The sequence below is a fragment of the Centroberyx gerrardi genome, chromosome 10, assembly GCF_048128805.1.
Source record: "Centroberyx gerrardi isolate f3 chromosome 10, fCenGer3.hap1.cur.20231027, whole genome shotgun sequence".
Lineage (NCBI taxonomy): Eukaryota > Metazoa > Chordata > Actinopteri > Beryciformes > Berycidae > Centroberyx > Centroberyx gerrardi.
This window is the reverse complement of record NC_136006.1, coordinates 24,301,451-24,313,950: the sequence shown is the minus strand read 5'-3', so window position 1 is coordinate 24,313,950 and position 12,500 is coordinate 24,301,451. Positions and strand designations below refer to the sequence as shown.

The 12,500-nt window shown below is 57.5% G+C and overlaps 25 non-coding genes across 25 annotated transcripts; all 25 read left to right on the top strand.

Moving 5' to 3' along the window:
- The first annotated feature begins 75 nt into the window (after positions 1-75).
- Positions 76-194, top strand: LOC144540521 (5S ribosomal RNA). Its single transcript, XR_013505742.1, has one exon. It is a non-coding gene; the product is annotated as a 5S ribosomal RNA (ribosomal RNA).
- Positions 195-586: 392 nt separating this feature from the next.
- Positions 587-705, top strand: LOC144540520 (5S ribosomal RNA). Its single transcript, XR_013505741.1, has one exon. It is a non-coding gene; the product is annotated as a 5S ribosomal RNA (ribosomal RNA).
- Positions 706-1,097: 392 nt separating this feature from the next.
- Positions 1,098-1,216, top strand: LOC144540519 (5S ribosomal RNA). Its single transcript, XR_013505740.1, has one exon. It is a non-coding gene; the product is annotated as a 5S ribosomal RNA (ribosomal RNA).
- A 392-nt stretch (positions 1,217-1,608) lies between these two features.
- LOC144540517 (5S ribosomal RNA) lies at positions 1,609-1,727 on the top strand. Its single transcript, XR_013505738.1, has one exon. It is a non-coding gene; the product is annotated as a 5S ribosomal RNA (ribosomal RNA).
- Positions 1,728-2,119: 392 nt separating this feature from the next.
- On the top strand, positions 2,120-2,238 carry LOC144540516 (5S ribosomal RNA). Its single transcript, XR_013505737.1, has one exon. It is a non-coding gene; the product is annotated as a 5S ribosomal RNA (ribosomal RNA).
- Positions 2,239-2,630: 392 nt separating this feature from the next.
- On the top strand, positions 2,631-2,749 carry LOC144540862 (5S ribosomal RNA). The gene has a single exon (XR_013506080.1). It is a non-coding gene; the product is annotated as a 5S ribosomal RNA (ribosomal RNA).
- Positions 2,750-3,141: 392 nt separating this feature from the next.
- LOC144540515 (5S ribosomal RNA) lies at positions 3,142-3,260 on the top strand. The gene has a single exon (XR_013505736.1). It is a non-coding gene; the product is annotated as a 5S ribosomal RNA (ribosomal RNA).
- A 392-nt stretch (positions 3,261-3,652) lies between these two features.
- LOC144540514 (5S ribosomal RNA) lies at positions 3,653-3,771 on the top strand. Its single transcript, XR_013505735.1, has one exon. It is a non-coding gene; the product is annotated as a 5S ribosomal RNA (ribosomal RNA).
- A 392-nt stretch (positions 3,772-4,163) lies between these two features.
- Positions 4,164-4,282, top strand: LOC144541186 (5S ribosomal RNA). Its single transcript, XR_013506401.1, has one exon. It is a non-coding gene; the product is annotated as a 5S ribosomal RNA (ribosomal RNA).
- A 392-nt stretch (positions 4,283-4,674) lies between these two features.
- LOC144540513 (5S ribosomal RNA) lies at positions 4,675-4,793 on the top strand. Its single transcript, XR_013505734.1, has one exon. It is a non-coding gene; the product is annotated as a 5S ribosomal RNA (ribosomal RNA).
- A 392-nt stretch (positions 4,794-5,185) lies between these two features.
- LOC144540512 (5S ribosomal RNA) lies at positions 5,186-5,304 on the top strand. Its single transcript, XR_013505733.1, has one exon. It is a non-coding gene; the product is annotated as a 5S ribosomal RNA (ribosomal RNA).
- Positions 5,305-5,696: 392 nt separating this feature from the next.
- On the top strand, positions 5,697-5,815 carry LOC144540511 (5S ribosomal RNA). Its single transcript, XR_013505732.1, has one exon. It is a non-coding gene; the product is annotated as a 5S ribosomal RNA (ribosomal RNA).
- Positions 5,816-6,207: 392 nt separating this feature from the next.
- Positions 6,208-6,326, top strand: LOC144540510 (5S ribosomal RNA). Its single transcript, XR_013505731.1, has one exon. It is a non-coding gene; the product is annotated as a 5S ribosomal RNA (ribosomal RNA).
- Positions 6,327-6,718: 392 nt separating this feature from the next.
- LOC144540509 (5S ribosomal RNA) lies at positions 6,719-6,837 on the top strand. Its single transcript, XR_013505730.1, has one exon. It is a non-coding gene; the product is annotated as a 5S ribosomal RNA (ribosomal RNA).
- Positions 6,838-7,229: 392 nt separating this feature from the next.
- On the top strand, positions 7,230-7,348 carry LOC144541027 (5S ribosomal RNA). The gene has a single exon (XR_013506242.1). It is a non-coding gene; the product is annotated as a 5S ribosomal RNA (ribosomal RNA).
- Positions 7,349-7,740: 392 nt separating this feature from the next.
- Positions 7,741-7,859, top strand: LOC144540508 (5S ribosomal RNA). The gene has a single exon (XR_013505729.1). It is a non-coding gene; the product is annotated as a 5S ribosomal RNA (ribosomal RNA).
- A 392-nt stretch (positions 7,860-8,251) lies between these two features.
- LOC144540506 (5S ribosomal RNA) lies at positions 8,252-8,370 on the top strand. Its single transcript, XR_013505727.1, has one exon. It is a non-coding gene; the product is annotated as a 5S ribosomal RNA (ribosomal RNA).
- Positions 8,371-8,762: 392 nt separating this feature from the next.
- Positions 8,763-8,881, top strand: LOC144540505 (5S ribosomal RNA). Its single transcript, XR_013505726.1, has one exon. It is a non-coding gene; the product is annotated as a 5S ribosomal RNA (ribosomal RNA).
- A 392-nt stretch (positions 8,882-9,273) lies between these two features.
- On the top strand, positions 9,274-9,392 carry LOC144540504 (5S ribosomal RNA). Its single transcript, XR_013505725.1, has one exon. It is a non-coding gene; the product is annotated as a 5S ribosomal RNA (ribosomal RNA).
- Positions 9,393-9,784: 392 nt separating this feature from the next.
- LOC144541058 (5S ribosomal RNA) lies at positions 9,785-9,903 on the top strand. The gene has a single exon (XR_013506273.1). It is a non-coding gene; the product is annotated as a 5S ribosomal RNA (ribosomal RNA).
- Positions 9,904-10,295: 392 nt separating this feature from the next.
- On the top strand, positions 10,296-10,414 carry LOC144540503 (5S ribosomal RNA). Its single transcript, XR_013505724.1, has one exon. It is a non-coding gene; the product is annotated as a 5S ribosomal RNA (ribosomal RNA).
- A 392-nt stretch (positions 10,415-10,806) lies between these two features.
- LOC144540502 (5S ribosomal RNA) lies at positions 10,807-10,925 on the top strand. Its single transcript, XR_013505723.1, has one exon. It is a non-coding gene; the product is annotated as a 5S ribosomal RNA (ribosomal RNA).
- A 392-nt stretch (positions 10,926-11,317) lies between these two features.
- LOC144540991 (5S ribosomal RNA) lies at positions 11,318-11,436 on the top strand. The gene has a single exon (XR_013506206.1). It is a non-coding gene; the product is annotated as a 5S ribosomal RNA (ribosomal RNA).
- Positions 11,437-11,828: 392 nt separating this feature from the next.
- LOC144541064 (5S ribosomal RNA) lies at positions 11,829-11,947 on the top strand. The gene has a single exon (XR_013506279.1). It is a non-coding gene; the product is annotated as a 5S ribosomal RNA (ribosomal RNA).
- Positions 11,948-12,339: 392 nt separating this feature from the next.
- LOC144541026 (5S ribosomal RNA) lies at positions 12,340-12,458 on the top strand. The gene has a single exon (XR_013506241.1). It is a non-coding gene; the product is annotated as a 5S ribosomal RNA (ribosomal RNA).
- The last annotated feature ends 42 nt before the right edge of the window (positions 12,459-12,500 follow it).

The window sequence follows — 12,500 nt, the reverse complement described above, 5'->3', positions numbered from 1 at the left end:
GCCGGTTTTCAAAGGGCCCTGCAGTAGGCACAGGCTAAGCCGTGTATAAAAGGCCTCCCTGCCGCCGCCTCAATTGCTTACGGCCATACCACTCTGAACACGCCCGATCTCGTCCGATCTCGGAAGCTAAGCAGGGTCGGGCCTGGTTAGTACTTGGATGGGAGACCGCCTGGGAATACCAGGTGCTGTAAGCTTTTTCATCTTTCTAGGCAGCAGAGGGCGCTGCTCCCTCTCCGGGGGAGACAGGGGGCCTCCAACAACAGTGCTGGCCAGCGGCAGTGCAGTCACTTTTGCAGAGGAAGTACAAGGACGACATCACGTCCCGTGTGCCAGCAACAGCTGGCTTTCCCTCGGGGAGGCTGCAAACTTATCACAGCATGCATTTGTGTCCCTGCCGTCGCTGAACAGCGCAAATGTAGGGGAGAGAAAAGACTGCGGCCTTGCTCCCGGTGAGCACAACGGCTGAGGGCGTCAATGATAACAGAGGGCAGAGAAATAGGCCCATTTGGTGGCCGGTTTTCAAAGGGCCCTGCAGTAGGCACAGGCTAAGCCGTGTATAAAAGGCCTCCCTGCCGCCGCCTCAATTGCTTACGGCCATACCACTCTGAACACGCCCGATCTCGTCCGATCTCGGAAGCTAAGCAGGGTCGGGCCTGGTTAGTACTTGGATGGGAGACCGCCTGGGAATACCAGGTGCTGTAAGCTTTTTCATCTTTCTAGGCAGCAGAGGGCGCTGCTCCCTCTCCGGGGGAGACAGGGGGCCTCCAACAACAGTGCTGGCCAGCGGCAGTGCAGTCACTTTTGCAGAGGAAGTACAAGGACGACATCACGTCCCGTGTGCCAGCAACAGCTGGCTTTCCCTCGGGGAGGCTGCAAACTTATCACAGCATGCATTTGTGTCCCTGCCGTCGCTGAACAGCGCAAATGTAGGGGAGAGAAAAGACTGCGGCCTTGCTCCCGGTGAGCACAACGGCTGAGGGCGTCAATGATAATAGAGGGCAGAGAAATAGGCCCATTTGGTGGCCGGTTTTCAAAAGGCCCTGCAGTAGGCACAGGCTAAGCCGTGTATAAAAGGCCTCCCTGCCGCCGCCTCAATTGCTTACGGCCATACCACTCTGAACACGCCCGATCTCGTCCGATCTCGGAAGCTAAGCAGGGTCGGGCCTGGTTAGTACTTGGATGGGAGACCGCCTGGGAATACCAGGTGCTGTAAGCTTTTTCATCTTTCTAGGCAGCAGAGGGCGCTGCTCCCTCTCCGGGGGAGACAGGGGGCCTCCAACAACAGTGCTGGCCAGCGGCAGTGCAGTCACTTTTGCAGAGGAAGTACAAGGACGACATCACGTCCCGTGTGCCAGCAACAGCTGGCTTTCCCTCGGGGAGGCTGCAAACTTATCACAGCATGCATTTGTGTCCCTGCCGTCGCTGAACAGCGCAAATGTAGGGGAGAGAAAAGACTGCGGCCTTGCTCCCGGTGAGCACAACGGCTGAGGGCGTCAATGATAACAGAGGGCAGAGAAATAGGCCCATTTGGTGGCCGGTTTTCAAAAGGCCCTGCAGTAGGCACAGGCTAAGCCGTGTATAAAAGGCCTCCCTGCCGCAGCCTCAATTGCTTACGGCCATACCACTCTGAACACGCCCGATCTCGTCCGATCTCGGAAGCTAAGCAGGGTCGGGCCTGGTTAGTACTTGGATGGGAGACCGCCTGGGAATACCAGGTGCTGTAAGCTTTTTCATCTTTCTAGGCAGCAGAGGGCGCTGCTCCCTCTCCGGGGGAGACAGGGGGCCTCCAACAACAGTGCTGGCCAGCGGCAGTGCAGTCACTTTTGCAGAGGAAGTACAAGGACGACATCACGTCCCGTGTGCCAGCAACAGCTGGCTTTCCCTCGGGGAGGCTGCAAACTTATCACAGCATGCATTTGTGTCCCTGCCGTCGCTGAACAGCGCAAATGTAGGGGAGAGAAAAGACTGCGGCCTTGCTCCCGGTGAGCACAACGGCTGAGGGCGTCAATGATAACAGAGGGCAGAGAAATAGGCCCATTTGGTGGCCGGTTTTCAAAAGGCCCTGCAGTAGGCACAGGCTAAGCCGTGTATAAAAGGCCTCCCTGCCGCCGCCTCAATTGCTTACGGCCATACCACTCTGAACACGCCCGATCTCGTCCGATCTCGGAAGCTAAGCAGGGTCGGGCCTGGTTAGTACTTGGATGGGAGACCGCCTGGGAATACCAGGTGCTGTAAGCTTTTTCATCTTTCTAGGCAGCAGAGGGCGCTGCTCCCTCTCCGGGGGAGACAGGGGGCCTCCAACAACAGTGCTGGCCAGCGGCAGTGCAGTCACTTTTGCAGAGGAAGTACAAGGACGACATCACGTCCCGTGTGCCAGCAACAGCTGGCTTTCCCTCGGGGAGGCTGCAAACTTATCACAGCATGCATTTGTGTCCCTGCCGTCGCTGAACAGCGCAAATGTAGGGGAGAGAAAAGACTGCGGCCTTGCTCCCGGTGAGCACAACGGCTGAGGGCGTCAATGATAACAGAGGGCAGAGAAATAGGCCCATTTGGTGGCCGGTTTTCAAAAGGCCCTGCAGTAGGCACAGGCTAAGCCGTGTATAAAAGGCCTCCCTGCCGCCGCCTCAATTGCTTATGGCCATACCACTCTGAACACGCCCGATCTCGTCCGATCTCGGAAGCTAAGCAGGGTCGGGCCTGGTTAGTACTTGGATGGGAGACCGCCTGGGAATACCAGGTGCTGTAAGCTTTTTCATCTTTCTAGGCAGCAGAGGGCGCTGCTCCCTCTCCGGGGGAGACAGGGGGCCTCCAACAACAGTGCTGGCCAGCGGCAGTGCAGTCACTTTTGCAGAGGAAGTACAAGGACGACATCACGTCCCGTGTGCCAGCAACAGCTGGCTTTCCCTCGGGGAGGCTGCAAACTTATCACAGCATGCATTTGTGTCCCTGCCGTCGCTGAACAGCGCAAATGTAGGGGAGAGAAAAGACTGCGGCCTTGCTCCCGGTGAGCACAACGGCTGAGGGCGTCAATGATAACAGAGGGCAGAGAAATAGGCCCATTTGGTGGCCGGTTTTCAAAAGGCCCTGCAGTAGGCACAGGCTAAGCCGTGTATAAAAGGCCTCCCTGCCGCCGCCTCAATTGCTTACGGCCATACCACTCTGAACACGCCCGATCTCGTCCGATCTCGGAAGCTAAGCAGGGTCGGGCCTGGTTAGTACTTGGATGGGAGACCGCCTGGGAATACCAGGTGCTGTAAGCTTTTTCATCTTTCTAGGCAGCAGAGGGCGCTGCTCCCTCTCCGGGGGAGACAGGGGGCCTCCAACAACAGTGCTGGCCAGCGGCAGTGCAGTCACTTTTGCAGAGGAAGTACAAGGACGACATCACGTCCCGTGTGCCAGCAACAGCTGGCTTTCCCTCGGGGAGGCTGCAAACTTATCACAGCATGCATTTGTGTCCCTGCCGTCGCTGAACAGCGCAAATGTAGGGGAGAGAAAAGACTGCGGCCTTGCTCCCGGTGAGCACAATGGCTGAGGGCGTCAATGATAACAGAGGGCAGAGAAATAGGCCCATTTGGTGGCCGGTTTTCAAAAGGCCCTGCAGTAGGCACAGGCTAAGCCGTGTATAAAAGGCCTCCCTGCCGCCACCTCAATTGCTTACGGCCATACCACTCTGAACACGCCCGATCTCGTCCGATCTCGGAAGCTAAGCAGGGTCGGGCCTGGTTAGTACTTGGATGGGAGACCGCCTGGGAATACCAGGTGCTGTAAGCTTTTTCATCTTTCTAGGCAGCAGAGGGCGCTGCTCCCTCTCCGGGGGAGACAGGGGGCCTCCAACAACAGTGCTGGCCAGCGGCAGTGCAGTCACTTTTGCAGAGGAAGTACAAGGACGACATCACGTCCCGTGTGCCAGCAACAGCTGGCTTTCCCTCGGGGAGGCTGCAAACTTATCACAGCATGCATTTGTGTCCCTGCCGTCGCTGAACAGCGCAAATGTAGGGGAGAGAAAAGACTGTGGCCTTGCTCCCGGTGAGCACAACGGCTGAGGGCGTCAATGATAATAGAGGGCAGAGAAATAGGCCCATTTGGTGGCCGGTTTTCAAAGGGCCCTGCAGTAGGCACAGGCTAAGCCGTGTATAAAAGGCCTCCCTGCCGCCGCCTCAATTGCTTACGGCCATACCACTCTGAACACGCCCGATCTCGTCCGATCTCGGAAGCTAAGCAGGGTCGGGCCTTGTTAGTACTTGGATGGGAGACCGCCTGGGAATACCAGGTGCTGTAAGCTTTTTCATCTTTCTAGGCAGCAGAGGGCGCTGCTCCCTCTCCGGGGGAGACAGGGGGCCTCCAACAACAGTGCTGGCCAGCGGCAGTGCAGTCACTTTTGCAGAGGAAGTACAAGGACGACATCACGTCCCGTGTGCCAGCAACAGCTGGCTTTCCCTCGGGGAGGCTGCAAACTTATCACAGCATGCATTTGTGTCCCTGCCGTCGCTGAACAGCGCAAATGTAGGGGAGAGAAAAGACTGCGGCCTTGCTCCCGGTGAGCACAACGGCTGAGGGCGTCAATGATAATAGAGGGCAGAGAAATAGGCCCATTTGGTGGCCGGTTTTCAAAAGGCCCTGCAGTAGGCACAGGCTAAGCCGTGTATAAAAGGCCTCCCTGCCGCCGCCTCAATTGCTTACGGCCATACCACTCTGAACACGCCCGATCTCGTCCGATCTCGGAAGCTAAGCAGGGTCGGGCCTGGTTAGTACTTGGATGGGAGACCGCCTGGGAATACCAGGTGCTGTAAGCTTTTTCATCTTTCTAGGCAGCAGAGGGCGCTGCTCCCTCTCCGGGGGAGACAGGGGGCCTCCAACAACAGTGCTGGCCAGCGGCAGTGCAGTCACTTTTGCAGAGGAAGTACAAGGACGACATCACGTCCCGTGTGCCAGCAACAGCTGGCTTTCCCTCGGGGAGGCTGCAAACTTATCACAGCATGCATTTGTGTCCCTGCCGTCGCTGAACAGCGCAAATGTAGGGGAGAGAAAAGACTGCGGCCTTGCTCCCGGTGAGCACAACGGCTGAGGGCGTCAATGATAACAGAGGGCAGAGAAATAGGCCCATTTGGTGGCCGGTTTTCAAAAGGCCCTGCAGTAGGCACAGGCTAAGCCGTGTATAAAAGGCCTCCCTGCCGCCGCCTCAATTGCTTACGGCCATACCACTCTGAACACGCCCGATCTCGTCCGATCTCGGAAGCTAAGCAGGGTCGGGCCTGGTTAGTACTTGGATGGGAGACCGCCTGGGAATACCAGGTGCTGTAAGCTTTTTCATCTTTCTAGGCAGCAGAGGGCGCTGCTCCCTCTCCGGGGGAGACAGGGGGCCTCCAACAACAGTGCTGGCCAGCGGCAGTGCAGTCACTTTTGCAGAGGAAGTACAAGGACGACATCACGTCCCGTGTGCCAGCAACAGCTGGCTTTCCCTCGGGGAGGCTGCAAACTTATCACAGCATGCATTTGTGTCCCTGCCGTCGCTGAACAGCGCAAATGTAGGGGAGAGAAAAGACTGCGGCCTTGCTCCCGGTGAGCACAACGGCTGAGGGCGTCAATGATAACAGAGGGCAGAGAAATAGGCCCATTTGGTGGCCGGTTTTCAAAAGGCCCTGCAGTAGGCACAGGCTAAGCCGTGTATAAAAGGCCTCCCTGCCGCCGCCTCAATTGCTTACGGCCATACCACTCTGAACACGCCCGATCTCGTCCGATCTCGGAAGCTAAGCAGGGTCGGGCCTGGTTAGTACTTGGATGGGAGACCGCCTGGGAATACCAGGTGCTGTAAGCTTTTTCATCTTTCTAGGCAGCAGAGGGCGCTGCTCCCTCTCCGGGGGAGACAGGGGGCCTCCAACAACAGTGCTGGCCAGCGGCAGTGCAGTCACTTTTGCAGAGGAAGTACAAGGACGACATCACGTCCCGTGTGCCAGCAACAGCTGGCTTTCCCTCGGGGAGGCTGCAAACTTATCACAGCATGCATTTGTGTCCCTGCCGTCGCTGAACAGCGCAAATGTAGGGGAGAGAAAAGACTGCGGCCTTGCTCCCGGTGAGCACAACGGCTGAGGGCGTCAATGATAACAGAGGGCAGAGAAATAGGCCCATTTGGTGGCCGGTTTTCAAAAGGCCCTGCAGTAGGCACAGGCTAAGCCGTGTATAAAAGGCCTCCCTGCCGCCGCCTCAATTGCTTACGGCCATACCACTCTGAACACGCCCGATCTCGTCCGATCTCGGAAGCTAAGCAGGGTCGGGCCTGGTTAGTACTTGGATGGGAGACCGCCTGGGAATACCAGGTGCTGTAAGCTTTTTCATCTTTCTAGGCAGCAGAGGGCGCTGCTCCCTCTCCGGGGGAGACAGGGGGCCTCCAACAACAGTGCTGGCCAGCGGCAGTGCAGTCACTTTTGCAGAGGAAGTACAAGGACGACATCACGTCCCGTGTGCCAGCAACAGCTGGCTTTCCCTCGGGGAGGCTGCAAACTTATCACAGCATGCATTTGTGTCCCTGCCGTCGCTGAACAGCGCAAATGTAGGGGAGAGAAAAGACTGCGGCCTTGCTCCCGGTGAGCACAACGGCTGAGGGCGTCAATGATAATAGAGGGCAGAGAAATAGGCCCATTTGGTGGCCGGTTTTCAAAAGGCCCTGCAGTAGGCACAGGCTAAGCCGTGTATAAAAGGCCTCCCTGCCGCCGCCTCAATTGCTTACGGCCATACCACTCTGAACACGCCCGATCTCGTCCGATCTCGGAAGCTAAGCAGGGTCGGGCCTGGTTAGTACTTGGATGGGAGACCGCCTGGGAATACCAGGTGCTGTAAGCTTTTTCATCTTTCTAGGCAGCAGAGGGCGCTGCTCCCTCTCCGGGGGAGACAGGGGGCCTCCAACAACAGTGCTGGCCAGCGGCAGTGCAGTCACTTTTGCAGAGGAAGTACAAGGACGACATCACGTCCCGTGTGCCAGCAACAGCTGGCTTTCCCTCGGGGAGGCTGCAAACTTATCACAGCATGCATTTGTGTCCCTGCCGTCGCTGAACAGCGCAAATGTAGGGGAGAGAAAAGACTGCGGCCTTGCTCCCGGTGAGCACAACGGCTGAGGGCGTCAATGATAACAGAGGGCAGAGAAATAGGCCCATTTGGTGGCCGGTTTTCAAAAGGCCCTGCAGTAGGCACAGGCTAAGCCGTGTATAAAAGGCCTCCCTGCCGCCGCCTCAATTGCTGACGGCCATACCACTCTGAACACGCCCGATCTCGTCCGATCTCGGAAGCTAAGCAGGGTCGGGCCTGGTTAGTACTTGGATGGGAGACCGCCTGGGAATACCAGGTGCTGTAAGCTTTTTCATCTTTCTAGGCAGCAGAGGGCGCTGCTCCCTCTCCGGGGGAGACAGGGGGCCTCCAACAACAGTGCTGGCCAGCGGCAGTGCAGTCACTTTTGCAGAGGAAGTACAAGGACGACATCACGTCCCGTGTGCCAGCAACAGCTGGCTTTCCCTCGGGGAGGCTGCAAACTTATCACAGCATGCATTTGTGTCCCTGCCGTCGCTGAACAGCGCAAATGTAGGGGAGAGAAAAGACTGCGGCCTTGCTCCCGGTGAGCACAACGGCTGAGGGCGTCAATGATAACAGAGGGCAGAGAAATAGGCCCATTTGGTGGCCGGTTTTCAAAAGGCCCTGCAGTAGGCACAGGCTAAGCCGTGTATAAAAGGCCTCCCTGCCGCCGCCTCAATTGCTTACGGCCATACCACTCTGAACACGCCCGATCTCGTCCGATCTCGGAAGCTAAGCAGGGTCGGGCCTGGTTAGTACTTGGATGGGAGACCGCCTGGGAATACCAGGTGCTGTAAGCTTTTTCATCTTTCTAGGCAGCAGAGGGCGCTGCTCCCTCTCCGGGGGAGACAGGGGGCCTCCAACAACAGTGCTGGCCAGCGGCAGTGCAGTCACTTTTGCAGAGGAAGTACAAGGACGACATCACGTCCCGTGTGCCAGCAACAGCTGGCTTTCCCTCGGGGAGGCTGCAAACTTATCACAGCATGCATTTGTGTCCCTGCCGTCGCTGAACAGCGCAAATGTAGGGGAGAGAAAAGACTGCGGCCTTGCTCCCGGTGAGCACAACGGCTGAGGGCGTCAATGATAACAGAGGGCAGAGAAATAGGCCCATTTGGTGGCCGGTTTTCAAAAGGCCCTGCAGTAGGCACAGGCTAAGCCGTGTATAAAAGGCCTCCCTGCCGCCGCCTCAATTGCTTACGGCCATACCACTCTGAACACGCCCGATCTCGTCCGATCTCGGAAGCTAAGCAGGGTCGGGCCTGGTTAGTACTTGGATGGGAGACCGCCTGGGAATACCAGGTGCTGTAAGCTTTTTCATCTTTCTAGGCAGCAGAGGGCGCTGCTCCCTCTCCGGGGGAGACAGGGGGCCTCCAACAACAGTGCTGGCCAGCGGCAGTGCAGTCACTTTTGCAGAGGAAGTACAAGGACGACATCACGTCCCGTGTGCCAGCAACAGCTGGCTTTCCCTCGGGGAGGCTGCAAACTTATCACAGCATGCATTTGTGTCCCTGCCGTCGCTGAACAGCGCAAATGTAGGGGAGAGAAAAGACTGCGGCCTTGCTCCCGGTGAGCACAACGGCTGAGGGCGTCAATGATAACAGAGGGCAGAGAAATAGGCCCATTTGGTGGCCGGTTTTCAAAAGGCCCTGCAGTAGGCACAGGCTAAGCCGTGTATAAAAGGCCTCCCTGCCGCCGCCTCAATTGCTTACGGCCATACCACTCTGAACACGCCCGATCTCGTCCGATCTCGGAAGCTAAGCAGGGTCGGGCCTGGTTAGTACTTGGATGGGAGACCGCCTGGGAATACCAGGTGCTGTAAGCTTTTTCATCTTTCTAGGCAGCAGAGGGCGCTGCTCCCTCTCCGGGGGAGACAGGGGGCCTCCAACAACAGTGCTGGCCAGCGGCAGTGCAGTCACTTTTGCAGAGGAAGTACAAGGACGACATCACGTCCCGTGTGCCAGCAACAGCTGGCTTTCCCTCGGGGAGGCTGCAAACTTATCACAGCATGCATTTGTGTCCCTGCCGTCGCTGAACAGCGCAAATGTAGGGGAGAGAAAAGACTGCGGCCTTGCTCCCGGTGAGCACAACGGCTGAGGGCGTCAATGATAATAGAGGGCAGAGAAATAGGCCCATTTGGTGGCCGGTTTTCAAAAGGCCCTGCAGTAGGCACAGGCTAAGCCGTGTATAAAAGGCCTCCCTGCCGCCGCCTCAATTGCTTACGGCCATACCACTCTGAACACGCCCGATCTCGTCCGATCTCGGAAGCTAAGCAGGGTCGGGCCTGGTTAGTACTTGGATGGGAGACCGCCTGGGAATACCAGGTGCTGTAAGCTTTTTCATCTTTCTAGGCAGCAGAGGGCGCTGCTCCCTCTCCGGGGGAGACAGGGGGCCTCCAACAACAGTGCTGGCCAGCGGCAGTGCAGTCACTTTTGCAGAGGAAGTACAAGGACGACATCACGTCCCGTGTGCCAGCAACAGCTGGCTTTCCCTCGGGGAGGCTGCAAACTTATCACAGCATGCATTTGTGTCCCTGCCGTCGCTGAACAGCGCAAATGTAGGGGAGAGAAAAGACTGCGGCCTTGCTCCCGGTGAGCACAACGGCTGAGGGCGTCAATGATAACAGAGGGCAGAGAAATAGGCCCATTTGGTGGCCGGTTTTCAAAAGGCCCTGCAGTAGGCACAGGCTAAGCCGTGTATAAAAGGCCTCCCTGCCGCCGCCTCAATTGCTGACGGCCATACCACTCTGAACACGCCCGATCTCGTCAGATCTCGGAAGCTAAGCAGGGTCGGGCCTGGTTAGTACTTGGATGGGAGACCGCCTGGGAATACCAGGTGCTGTAAGCTTTTTCATCTTTCTAGGCAGCAGAGGGCGCTGCTCCCTCTCCGGGGGAGACAGGGGGCCTCCAACAACAGTGCTGGCCAGCGGCAGTGCAGTCACTTTTGCAGAGGAAGTACAAGGACGACATCACGTCCCGTGTGCCAGCAACAGCTGGCTTTCCCTCGGGGAGGCTGCAAACTTATCACAGCATGCATTTGTGTCCCTGCCGTCGCTGAACAGCGCAAATGTAGGGGAGAGAAAAGACTGCGGCCTTGCTCCCGGTGAGCACAACGGCTGAGGGCGTCAATGATAACAGAGGGCAGAGAAATAGGCCCATTTGGTGGCCGGTTTTCAAAAGGCCCTGCAGTAGGCACAGGCTAAGCCGTGTATAAAAGGCCTCCCTGCCGCCGCCTCAATTGCTTACGGCCATACCACTCTGAACACGCCCGATCTCGTCCGATCTCGGAAGCTAAGCAGGGTCGGGCCTGGTTAGTACTTGGATGGGAGACCGCCTGGGAATACCAGGTGCTGTAAGCTTTTTCATCTTTCTAGGCAGCAGAGGGCGCTGCTCCCTCTCCGGGGGAGACAGGGGGCCTCCAACAACAGTGCTGGCCAGCGGCAGTGCAGTCACTTTTGCAGAGGAAGTACAAGGACGACATCACGTCCCGTGTGCCAGCAACAGCTGGCTTTCCCTCGGGGAGGCTGCAAACTTATCACAGCATGCATTTGTGTCCCTGCCGTCGCTGAACAGCGCAAATGTAGGGGAGAGAAAAGACTGCGGCCTTGCTCCCGGTGAGCACAACGGCTGAGGGCGTCAATGATAACAGAGGGCAGAGAAATAGGCCCATTTGGTGGCCGGTTTTCAAAAGGCCCTGCAGTAGGCACAGGCTAAGCCGTGTATAAAAGGCCTCCCTGCCGCTGCCTCAATTGCTTACGGCCATACCACTCTGAACACGCCCGATCTCGTCCGATCTCGGAAGCTAAGCAGGGTCGGGCCTGGTTAGTACTTGGATGGGAGACCGCCTGGGAATACCAGGTGCTGTAAGCTTTTTCATCTTTCTAGGCAGCAGAGGGCGCTGCTCCCTCTCCGGGGGAGACAGGGGGCCTCCAACAACAGTGCTGGCCAGCGGCAGTGCAGTCACTTTTGCAGAGGAAGTACAAGGACGACATCACGTCCCGTGTGCCAGCAACAGCTGGCTTTCCCTCGGGGAGGCTGCAAACTTATCACAGCATGCATTTGTGTCCCTGCCGTCGCTGAACAGCGCAAATGTAGGGGAGAGAAAAGACTGCGGCCTTGCTCCCGGTGAGCACAACGGCTGAGGGCGTCAATGATAACAGAGGGCAGAGAAATAGGCCCATTTGGTGGCCGGTTTTCAAAAGGCCCTGCAGTAGGCACAGGCTAAGCCGTGTATAAAAGGCCTCCCTGCCGCCGCCTCAATTGCTTACGGCCATACCACTCTGAACACGCCCGATCTCGTCCGATCTCGAAAGCTAAGCAGGGTCGGGCCTGGTTAGTACTTGGATGGGAGACCGCCTGGGAATACCAGGTGCTGTAAGCTTTTTCATCTTTCTAGGCAGCAGAGGGCGCTGCTCCCTCTCCGGGGGAGACAGGGGGCCTCCAACAACAGTGCTGGCCAGCGGCAGTGCAGTCACTTTTGCAGAGGAAGTACAAGGACGACATCACGTCCCGTGTGCCAGCAACAGCTGGCTTTCCCTCGGGGAGGCTGCAAACTTATCACAGCATGCATTTGTGTCCCTGCCGTCGCTGAACAGCGCAAATGTAGGGGAGAGAAAAGACTGCGGCCTTGCTCCCGGTGAGCACAACGGCTGAGGGCGTCAATGATAATAGAGGGCAGAGAAATAGGCCCATTTGGTGGCCGGTTTTCAAAAGGCCCTGCAGTAGGCACAGGCTAAGCCGTGTATAAAAGGCCTCCCTGCCGCCGCCTCAATTGCTTACGGCCATACCAGTCTGAACACGCCCGATCTCGTCCGATCTCGGAAGCTAAGCAGGGTTGGGCCTGGTTAGTACTTGGATGGGAGACCGCCTGGGAATACCAGGTGCTGTAAGCTTTTTCATCTTTCTAGGCAGCAGAGGGCGCTGCTCCCTCTCCGGGGGAGACAGGGGGCCTCCAACAACAGTGCTGGCCAGCGGCAGTGCAGTCACTTTTGCAGAGGAAGTACAAGGACGACATCACGTCCCGTGTGCCAGCAACAGCTGGCTTTCCCTCGGGGAGGCTGCAAACTTATCACAGCATGCATTTGTGTCCCTGCCGTCGCTGAACAGCGCAAATGTAGGGGAGAGAAAAGACTGCGGCCTTGCTCCCGGTGAGCACAACGGCTGAGGGCGTCAATGATAACAGAGGGCAGAGAAATAGGCCCATTTGGTGGCCGGTTTTCAAAAGGCCCTGCAGTAGGCACAGGCTAAGCCGTGTATAAAAGGCCTCCCTGCCGCCGCCTCAATTGCTGACGGCCATACCACTCTGAACACGCCCGATCTCGTCCGATCTCGGAAGCTAAGCAGGGTCGGGCCTGGTTAGTACTTGGATGGGAGACCGCCTGGGAATACCAGGTGCTGTAAGCTTTTTCATCTTTCTAGGCAGCAGAGGGCGCTGCTCCCTCTCCG